The sequence below is a fragment of the Labrus bergylta genome, chromosome 10 (assembly GCF_963930695.1).
Source record: "Labrus bergylta chromosome 10, fLabBer1.1, whole genome shotgun sequence".
In the NCBI taxonomy this organism is placed as follows: Eukaryota; Metazoa; Chordata; class Actinopteri; order Labriformes; family Labridae; genus Labrus; species Labrus bergylta.
The window spans coordinates 6,247,632-6,256,784 of record NC_089204.1 but is presented as its reverse complement, the minus strand read 5'-3'; positions in this window follow the sequence as shown (position 1 = coordinate 6,256,784).

Sequence of the window (9,153 nt, the reverse complement as noted above, 5' to 3'; positions counted from 1 at the left end):
GCTCCAAGCTGTGAGGAGGCAGAGTTCACAGATGGGAAGAGCGTAGCTGCAGGGCTGCACACACACACGAACACACACACACACCATTTTCACATATGCACTCGGCCTGCCCCTGAAATCGTCCAGAGTTTCTTGTCCACTCATGCGTCTCACAGCGGGGGGACAATCGGACAGGAGGTGGAGTCTCAGGAGGCAGGATGAAGAACCACACCAACATGGCGGATGAAGCTACTCAGTAAGACGCTATGACAGTTTTTTTTTGCTTTTTATATAAACGCAAGTATAATTCGACGTATTCAAAACAAATCAACAAAAGACAGGGAAGAACATACTGGCCGACAGAAAAACACGATGAGGTAGTTTGTTCCTGACTTTTGGTGAAAATGAACCAGGAGCTGGCTTGAGAAGAATGTGCCTGTTTGCGTTCACACATGCGGCTCAACCCGAAAAAAACTTCAGGAAGATTTCAGGAAGTTTTGTGCTAGTTTGAAAGAACCATCAGATCGCTTTGTCATTCCTGTAAGCTAATTAGCATCTTGTTTCTTGGTGGCTATAGGTGGTAAAATCTTCCATTTCTTGCAGGAACTATATCACCTACTGAGTTTGAACTGTGTTAAATTTAAACATGTTTTCCTTAAGACAATGTTGTGAGTTACAGACACAATTTAGCTGCAGATTTGTTTGTCCTCCAGGACTAAGAAATGGCGAGGCATATCCTCCCTCTCTTCCAAATATGGTCGTGCATAGCTCCAAAGACGCTCAAACTGGAGGCTTTAAAATGACAGTCCAATAACAGATGTGTGATGAAGCCTTGGCGATGTCTTTTTCTCATATACAGATTTTTTATAATATTATCTTCCAGCGATCTGCAGATCAATCCCTGTTAAGTAAACTAATTTCCCTCACAATTAGCTCTCCTGCTAACGCTGCGTTCACTGCTCCACATCCACCTCCTGTGTCAGCTCTCTCCAGCTTTGCTTTAAACATCTTTCCCTGACAGAGGCCTGAGGTTTGACTGCAGCTCGGGTGCTCACACAAATACCTCATGTAGATAAAAATCACATAGTCAGACATGGTACAAGCAGGGAAGAGAGTTTAGCTGCAGAGCTCGGGGGGGTTGTGCTCAGCTCTGTGTGGAAAAGAAAACAGATCCGTTTCTCAGGTTGTGGTTAAGCCGAGCAGCTTTCTCGATTACTGTAAATCAGAGCTGAGTCTGCAGAGCGTCACCTCCTGAGGACCGAGAACTGTTGATTCTTCAGGATTTCTGCGTGTGTGCAGATGTGGATGTGAAAGTGAACAAGCTTGCTTCTTACACTCCCTCATATTTGACATTCTTTGGCCTTGTACGGCAGATCAGCATCAGCTGGAGCTCTGGAGGAGAATAATAACCTCAGACTGCTGAGTCTTCTGCACGCCAACGCCCTCTGCAAAAAAGCTTTCCACAACTCTCGCTTCACAGCTGGAAAAACCGACCAACATGTGCACCAGGAACACTGTATAAACCTTTATGCTCATCTCACTAAAAGATAAATGTGCAGAGCAAATGTAAACTTCTCTTCCTCGCTCTGTGTACTGTCTGCGTCGTGATGAGTCAGGGTTTCAGGCTCTGATTGCACCCGTGTTCCAAGAGGCAGGAAACGGCGATGAATGGCGTTCATAGTCGGAGCTGCACAGTCATTATCTCTGCTTCTCCATGTGAAACAGCCAGACGTTTTAAAGAGGGTTCACTGCTTCATCACGGGTGAAACAGGCAGAGGAGAGATGAAGTGTGTGTTTGTGATAACAAGCTTAATCTTTGTCTGAAATTGGGGTTTTGTACCTCTAGGGGGCGTAAGGTCGTTCTGGGTTTTCGGGTCCCTCTAGTGCATTCTTGGCATGAAGGTCAGATATATCACAGCAATGAAAAAGAAAAAACAAGAGAGACCTTTTTGTTAGCTATAATTAACTTTGATAGCTTCTAGCATTCTTGAAATTCTGCTGTTAGCCTTCAAACACGTGAGAAACGTAGGCTGATAAGAAAACAAAACGCAGTCGTAACAGAAGTTAAAGTAGAAATTAGTACAAGAGGCAGAATCAGTAAATCAATGTCTTTTACTAGTGTCTGCAAATACACTTCATGCACACATTAGTCAGGGCCTCAGTCGAGCCACCCAAGACAAACAAGTCTGGTGTTAGCTTGGTTAGCAATACGCAACAGAGATTTATTGTTAAAGTTGTTCTATCATGCTGATCCCCCATAGTGTTACCATGCTGGATGCTCATACAAAACGTGGGCAAAGTTTCAGATCATGAGGTAAACGTGTGTTGGAGTCATCTCAGGATGAGTCTGCAGGGGGCGCTAAACGGCTTGTCCCGCAAATTACGAGATAGTTTCCCGATATGAAACCATTCAAGCCTCCACATAAGCTGCTGAAACCTCTTACAGAGACTCTTTTCTCCCAGCACTGGAGAGCAGCCCTCCCCTGGCAGCCCTGCAGCGTTCTGCCTCCCTGGAAGGTTTCCAGAGAGCTGGCCAATCAGAAGAAAGTGTGCACATGGGGAGGGGTGCCTTAAATCTGTGTTCCTCAACTGGTGGGTCGGGAGCCAAAAGTGGGTAGCAGGGACGCTTTCAGTGGGTTGCCAAGGTGTGCATGGAAGGAAGTTTGTTTTGTTCCATTTCACGTTGTACCGTCTGAGGTCGAAACTGCAGACATTTGTACAACAGTAGATACAATAGGTTTGATTGAAAATTATCCGGAATTTGGGTCTCAGTTTTTCATGAAGGAGATTATGGTGGGACCTGAGGCTAAACGAGTTGGGACTAGAAAGATTCAAAAAAGTCAGCACACAAATGTCCCTTAGATTTCCTTTATCCGGGTAAGACAACAGCAACGGACGCGTTTCGGCACTAGGCCTTCATCAGCGTTCAACTGCTGAGTGTGCTCCTTGCTTGTTGTTTTTTTAAACCAGTTGAGAAACACTGCCTTAGAGAGACAGCAGCTGAAACAAACTGTTTCATGCTGAGGCTGAAACGATGGTTTTTGATGATGCCAGTATCAGATAAAGAAGGAAGTTTTAAAGGAGCTAATCATGAAAAGCTGCTCTGTATATTTCACAGAATAACAACATGGAAGATGAACATGAGGAGAATGTAAACACTGTGGTATCAACTACTTATTCACAGGCAGCCCCCCTCCCCCCCTTTCTGGTCTATTTGAGTCAGAATGGGATCATAATTTCCTAAATGAGCATCATGCTGTATTGGATCAGACTGGAAAGTAGAGATAGGGACCCTAAAGTCGTTAGGAAAATGTTAACTGAGGGGATAAATCAACTGAGAAGTCGGAACATTTCATCATAGGCTTCTATAGCAGATATATTAGCGGAGGCTTGTGTGACCGATGCTAGCTTTAGCGTAGGATAGTTGTTACATCCTCTCTCTTCTTCATGGTCGGAGGGTGAGGGTGAAAACCCAGCAGAGAGGGAGCGCATTTCTCACCCACAATTCCCCTCGGGCCTCGTGGTGTCTCACTGCCACCTCACTCTGACAGGTTTCCACTCATCTCATCGACAGCTCAGAGTGAGTCACACACACACACACACACACACACACACACACACACACACACACGCACACACACACTGTAATCAGCAGGGGAAGGAAATCAATCGCTTTTCTCTGACAGAAAAGAGCGCCGCGTCTCTGGTTAGGTCTTTTTATCTGCTCCACTTTCTGCCTCGCGAGTGAATTTATCTGTGATTGAGTCTTAATTAGAGCCACAATCACTGACCCCCTAATTAAATCTGGCACAATCAGTGTTTAATTTGATATCAGATCTGAAATAATTATGTTTTGCTCCCCGGCTGAGCTGAGATCGAGTATCTCAGTGTAATAAAAACCCCTCTGGTGCTCTTATATTAAAAGGAGTGAATAAAGAATCTGGAAGTGAGCGCTCGTTCAGTCACACACTCTCTGCAGCAGGCATCACAGGCGTGTCATGTCGGAGTTATTCGGGGTCTGATCACAGAGCTGTAACCTTTCAGACGGAATCGGTGCCAGACTACCTTGATGCCAGCTGGGTGACTCATGCAGAGAGGAATTATTCAGGACAAAGACTCTCTGAACCTGCAGGCATGAACCCAAACCTCCACTGCATGACATTTAGATCCTCCGCTGGTTCTTATCTCGTACAAGCATTCATTTAATGCTCCCGTCTTTTTTTTTAGGATGCTAATGGCTTCCATAAGGTTACAGGGTTTTAGAGGAAATGAACCCTGAGAAAAAGCCACGAGTTTCCATCATGGTGTTTCCGTCTGCTCGCAGTTTTGGATATGGATCAAAATGGCTGCAGTGAAATTGTTAGGTTTGTGTTTTTTTTAAACCTTTGGCCTTCTTTTTTTTATATTAAAGGCAGAATGTACGTCATGTTATGTTCCACATAAATAAATCAGAGATCAAGTCTATCCTGTGTAAATGTCTCTGAGTCATGACTGTCTACAATGAGCTTGAAGCTCGAGTCCTGCTGGCTGTGTTGTTGTCAGAGTCGTGTTTACATGGACGGGACGGCCGGCTCCTCCCCTTGTGTATAAAAGCTGTTTTAGTTAAGAACTAGAGAGAAGAAGAAGAACATACTCACTGATTATTTGGATGTTAGTAAGCTAACTAAAGAGTGCTAACATTAGCATGCTAACACAACAAGGCAGGACACAGGATTGCAGCTCGAGCGCAGATACATTTAGTCTGCCTCTTGTGCTTAATGGTGCTTCATTATGGTGCATTCTAACTGATAACTCCTTTGTGTTAACGTGAGTGGAGAGAGGGGTTGGAGGTGTGTCTCTGGAGGAGAGCGGAGGCTTCAGTATGGAGGAGGTGTGGCCAAACAGCAGTTTGTTTTGGTTTCATGCTGGAGCTAAAGAGCGACATCTACTGGATCAAAAAGTCGAACATTCTTTCTTTTAAAAGTCGATCTTTTCTTTTTTATAAAATGTAGATATTATTTTGTTTTGAACACCATGACAGACACTTTTTATGCTTGTATAAATGTGTCTGAACTTATGTACAGCTGATGTTGTTGTTTGTATTTTATGCTTGTCGTTGTAGGTTTTATGTTCATTTGTATACGTATGAGCCACCAACCTGCCGGGGTACTGCAGATGGAAATGAGTCTATGGCTACATCTGACACATACAGCACATGTTAATGTAATGGTAAATGGTAAATGGACTTGAGCTTATATAGCACTTTTCTAGTCTTCCAACTACTTTTACACCACATGTCACACCCACCCATTCACACCCTGATGGTAGTGATGACCGCTATGTAGTATCATCCATCAGAAGTAACTAATTCCATTCATGCACCACCACCGAAGCAGCGGGAGCAATTCGGGGTTAAGGGTCTTGCCCAAGGACACATCGGACATGTTGCCCAGCTGGGGATCGAACCCTCGACCTTCCAGTTGAGAGGCGACGACTCTACCAACTGAGTCACAGCCGCCCTGAATGTGCACTGTCTCTATATTTAAATAAATAAATCAATGATAATTCAACAAGACTAAAAGCAGAAGAGGAGAGGCAGAAGCAGGAGGCGGAGCAGAACCTTCAGTGAAAAACTAATATTCAAATTACAGAAAATAAATGAGTAGCACACACTGGGTTAGCAGTTTAGATTAGACCGTGTCCTGCAGGACGAAGGCTTCAGAGTCTCTGAAGGAAAGAGTCCAAAGGCTTCAACAAGCTCCAGAACAGTCATGATCGAGGTCATGAGTCCGTTTCAGCGATTTGTGACCCGTGGACTAGACCAACGTAGCAATGTACACTTTATTTTTCCCAAAAATAAAATAATGATTCACAGAGATTTACCAAGGGAATTAAAAAGATCCTTATTAGTGTAACTCAACATGTGAAACGAAGATGATGATGGAACTTGTTGTCCGCTAATCTGTGTGTGTGTGTGTGTGTGTTGTATTACTCAAAATCAGTCTTGGTCTCAAACTGGGCAGACTCTGGATTTTAAATAAGTCAAGACCACCACTGAGAGGCTACTTTTCCATGTCAGTAGTGTGTTTCAAAGGAAAACGCCTCTTTCTAAAATATCAAATAACTTTTTTTAATTCATAATTTGATGTTTCAGTGATATTTAGGGTCTTGGTCTTGTCTCGGTCTCGACCCCTAAATGTCTCAGTCTTGTCTCGGAGCACTCCTGTCTCGGGTATGACTTTGTCTCGGTTAGTGTGGACTTGACTCTAACTCTAGTGTGTGTTTGTTTGTGTGTGTGTGCGCGCGCGTGTGTGTGTGTGAGGTGGCAGTGGACAGCAGATCATGACTCAACAGGACGTCGGTTTGACAGGAAGGCGTGTGTCATCGTTTCATCGGATTAGCCTCTTCCATGAATAAACAGATCAAACTCTGACTCATGGCACACACACACACACACACACACACACGCAGGATGAAGTCCTTTACTTTAACTATCCTCTGATTCTCATTCAAAGTCAATGATTAGAGTAGTGGTAGTAAAATCACACACAAAAGAGCTTTGTTCTCATTTCCTTCTGCGTAGTTCTCCATCCGTTTATGAATCAGTGAAATAAAGACGTTACATTTCTCACAAGGCATCACATTATATTTGAAAGCACATTTGAGCCCCTGTCCTCGGCCTGGATTTTCATGCTTGTTTCTGTGTGGGGAGCTAGTGTGTTTCCTCCAGCCAATGACAGTGCACAGGAGAGGTTAGGAGTGGATGCGATTTAGCGATTGGACGCAGATATGACGGACATGAATGTAATCGTTTTTTGTTTGCAACTCTGGAGACATGAGATAAATAATTTGAGTTCTCGAGGAAATAAAAGTAAATTACTCTTCATCACAGGAAAACCGGAGTGAATTAAAAATGTATGGATGTATGTCCGCTTAGGGCTTCCGTACACTAACACTTAGAGGGAGTAACAACTTCAAATGCACCAGACATTAAGCACAGATAAGTGCTCCTTGTTTTAAAAACAGCAAAGTAACTTCAGCTCTTTTACAGTTTATTGACGGATAATTCTTGTATATTTTTGATGGTAAAACTGAAAAATGTGCTTTGGAATTTCTTCCGTCTTTGTTAAATGTTCACTCTGAAACAAAAGTGTATTTAAAATAATTAAACAGCAGTTGAGGGAAGTGAACTTTTTAGTGAAGAACATCCATTTATTGGCGCCCCTTTGTGTTTTTCGGTCACATATTTGCAGCGGCGAGCTCGCTTTTTGGGGTTATTTTTGCTCCACTCTTTAAATGTCATCCGTCAGTCAAACTCAGCGTGTGCAGAGTTACGTCTTGTTTCTTGTATTTGCTTTTTAAAAAAAGGTTAGAACTTCTGTGGTTTTGTGTCTTTTTGGTGCACATTACTCATCCTGCTGGTTTGATTATTCCAGATGGAGCGTTTAAATTTGAAGGATGCATTAAATCGTTCAAAATGTCTGCAGACTTTTGTATATTTTTTGTTCTTTAAATGTTGTTTGTGTGCAGGGATGTCTTCTTATTGACAGGTTTGAGGGGACAGCAGGTTATGTGGGAGGTAATGATGTGGAAATCTGTGCAGGAGGGAGGGGAGGGGGGCATGACAGCTGTCACAGTAACAAACCCCTCCCTCTGTGATTGGGAGAGGGGGGGGGGTCTCTCAGCACACAGCTGCCACAGACCTGTCAGTCAGGACGTTATCGTGCCCCCTCATCAGGCGGCTGGTCTGTGTGGGCATCAGGAGGAGAGTGACTGAATCTAAAACCTTTAAAAATGTTTGAAGAGTCTGAAGGTGGTTTCAGATAATGCCCGACTTATTAAATCAGCCAAAAGAACTTAATTGTTAGGGCAGCAAGACATTAAATGATTCCTGTCTCAATTACATCTTCATGTTTTTTTTATCAGCCAATTATCCAAAGCATAAAAAAGTCCAACACTGCCCCCTTTTGGTGCTTCATGGGTCAGTACACAAAGAATTTACAAAACATGCACATCCAAATAGTTGAGCACTCGGTGCTGAACAGAAATGTCACTGTCACAAAGGCAAAAGGAAAACGTGTGTTTACTTTACAATATAAACATAACACAATCATTGTTATTGACAGTTTGTATTGTGTTGTATTTGTTACATTTCTATATTCTTACAGTATTATGAATCACATGCAGTGGCTGCTCAAGAGTCTGATGGCGCCCTAAAGGCAAATCCTCTCAGGGGGCAAGTCCAGCTAGCATTCATCAACAGCAAACAGCCTCTCGATTGGATGTGATATTACTCAATGCATCGAGTAGTTAAAGATGAACACTGATTTTATTAAATCAACAGATTTACTTTAAAAGTTTGATGTCTATAACATGAGTCCCGAGGAGCTCGTTTGAGTCAATCGGCAACAAGTTAACAGAAGTTATTCCGAAAGGTCGAGGGTTTAAAAGTCCCTGAGGGAAATTAGAAGATTCTGGTGTTTACACTCTGTTATTTAGAGACATGCTTCTCACACACACATGGGCCTGAATTACACACACATTAGGGCTGGGAAATATATCAAGTTTTTAAGATATATCGATATATTTTCAAACAAGATATAGGGTAAGACAATATCGTTAATATTGATATAGTTTAAGTTGCATTAAAATAACATTATAGAGGTGCCAGGTCACTTTTTTCTCATCTCACTGATGATGACTGACTGTCTGTCCCTCCCTCCCTCTTAACCCTGCTCCTCCTCTCTCTCTCTTTTATTGTATTTAAGGAACATTTTTATTTTATAATATTACTTTTTAAATTCACAAACAGGTAGTTTATTTTTCCATGTGTTTTCACTGTTAATAAAATACCTATCGATATATATCGAGTATCGCCATTCTGCTCAAGATATGAGTTTTGGTCCATATCGCCCAGCCCTACTATGTATCCTTGAGATTAAATTAAATTAGGTAGAAGATTTTTTTTTTTTTATGACCATGGCCTGTGGTCAAAATCATGACTTGGAAATAGAAGCCACCTGCTCAATGAGGCAACTTCAGTATCATACTCAGCTGGCAGGACTCTGATGGAAACTGGAAAAATGCCTGATTTACAAATCCTCTTTCTATTTGTCACCATAGTATTCCTCATTACATTTATCTTTAGAAAAAGATGACCCACCAGAGGAAGACATGCATTTTATGTAACCTGAA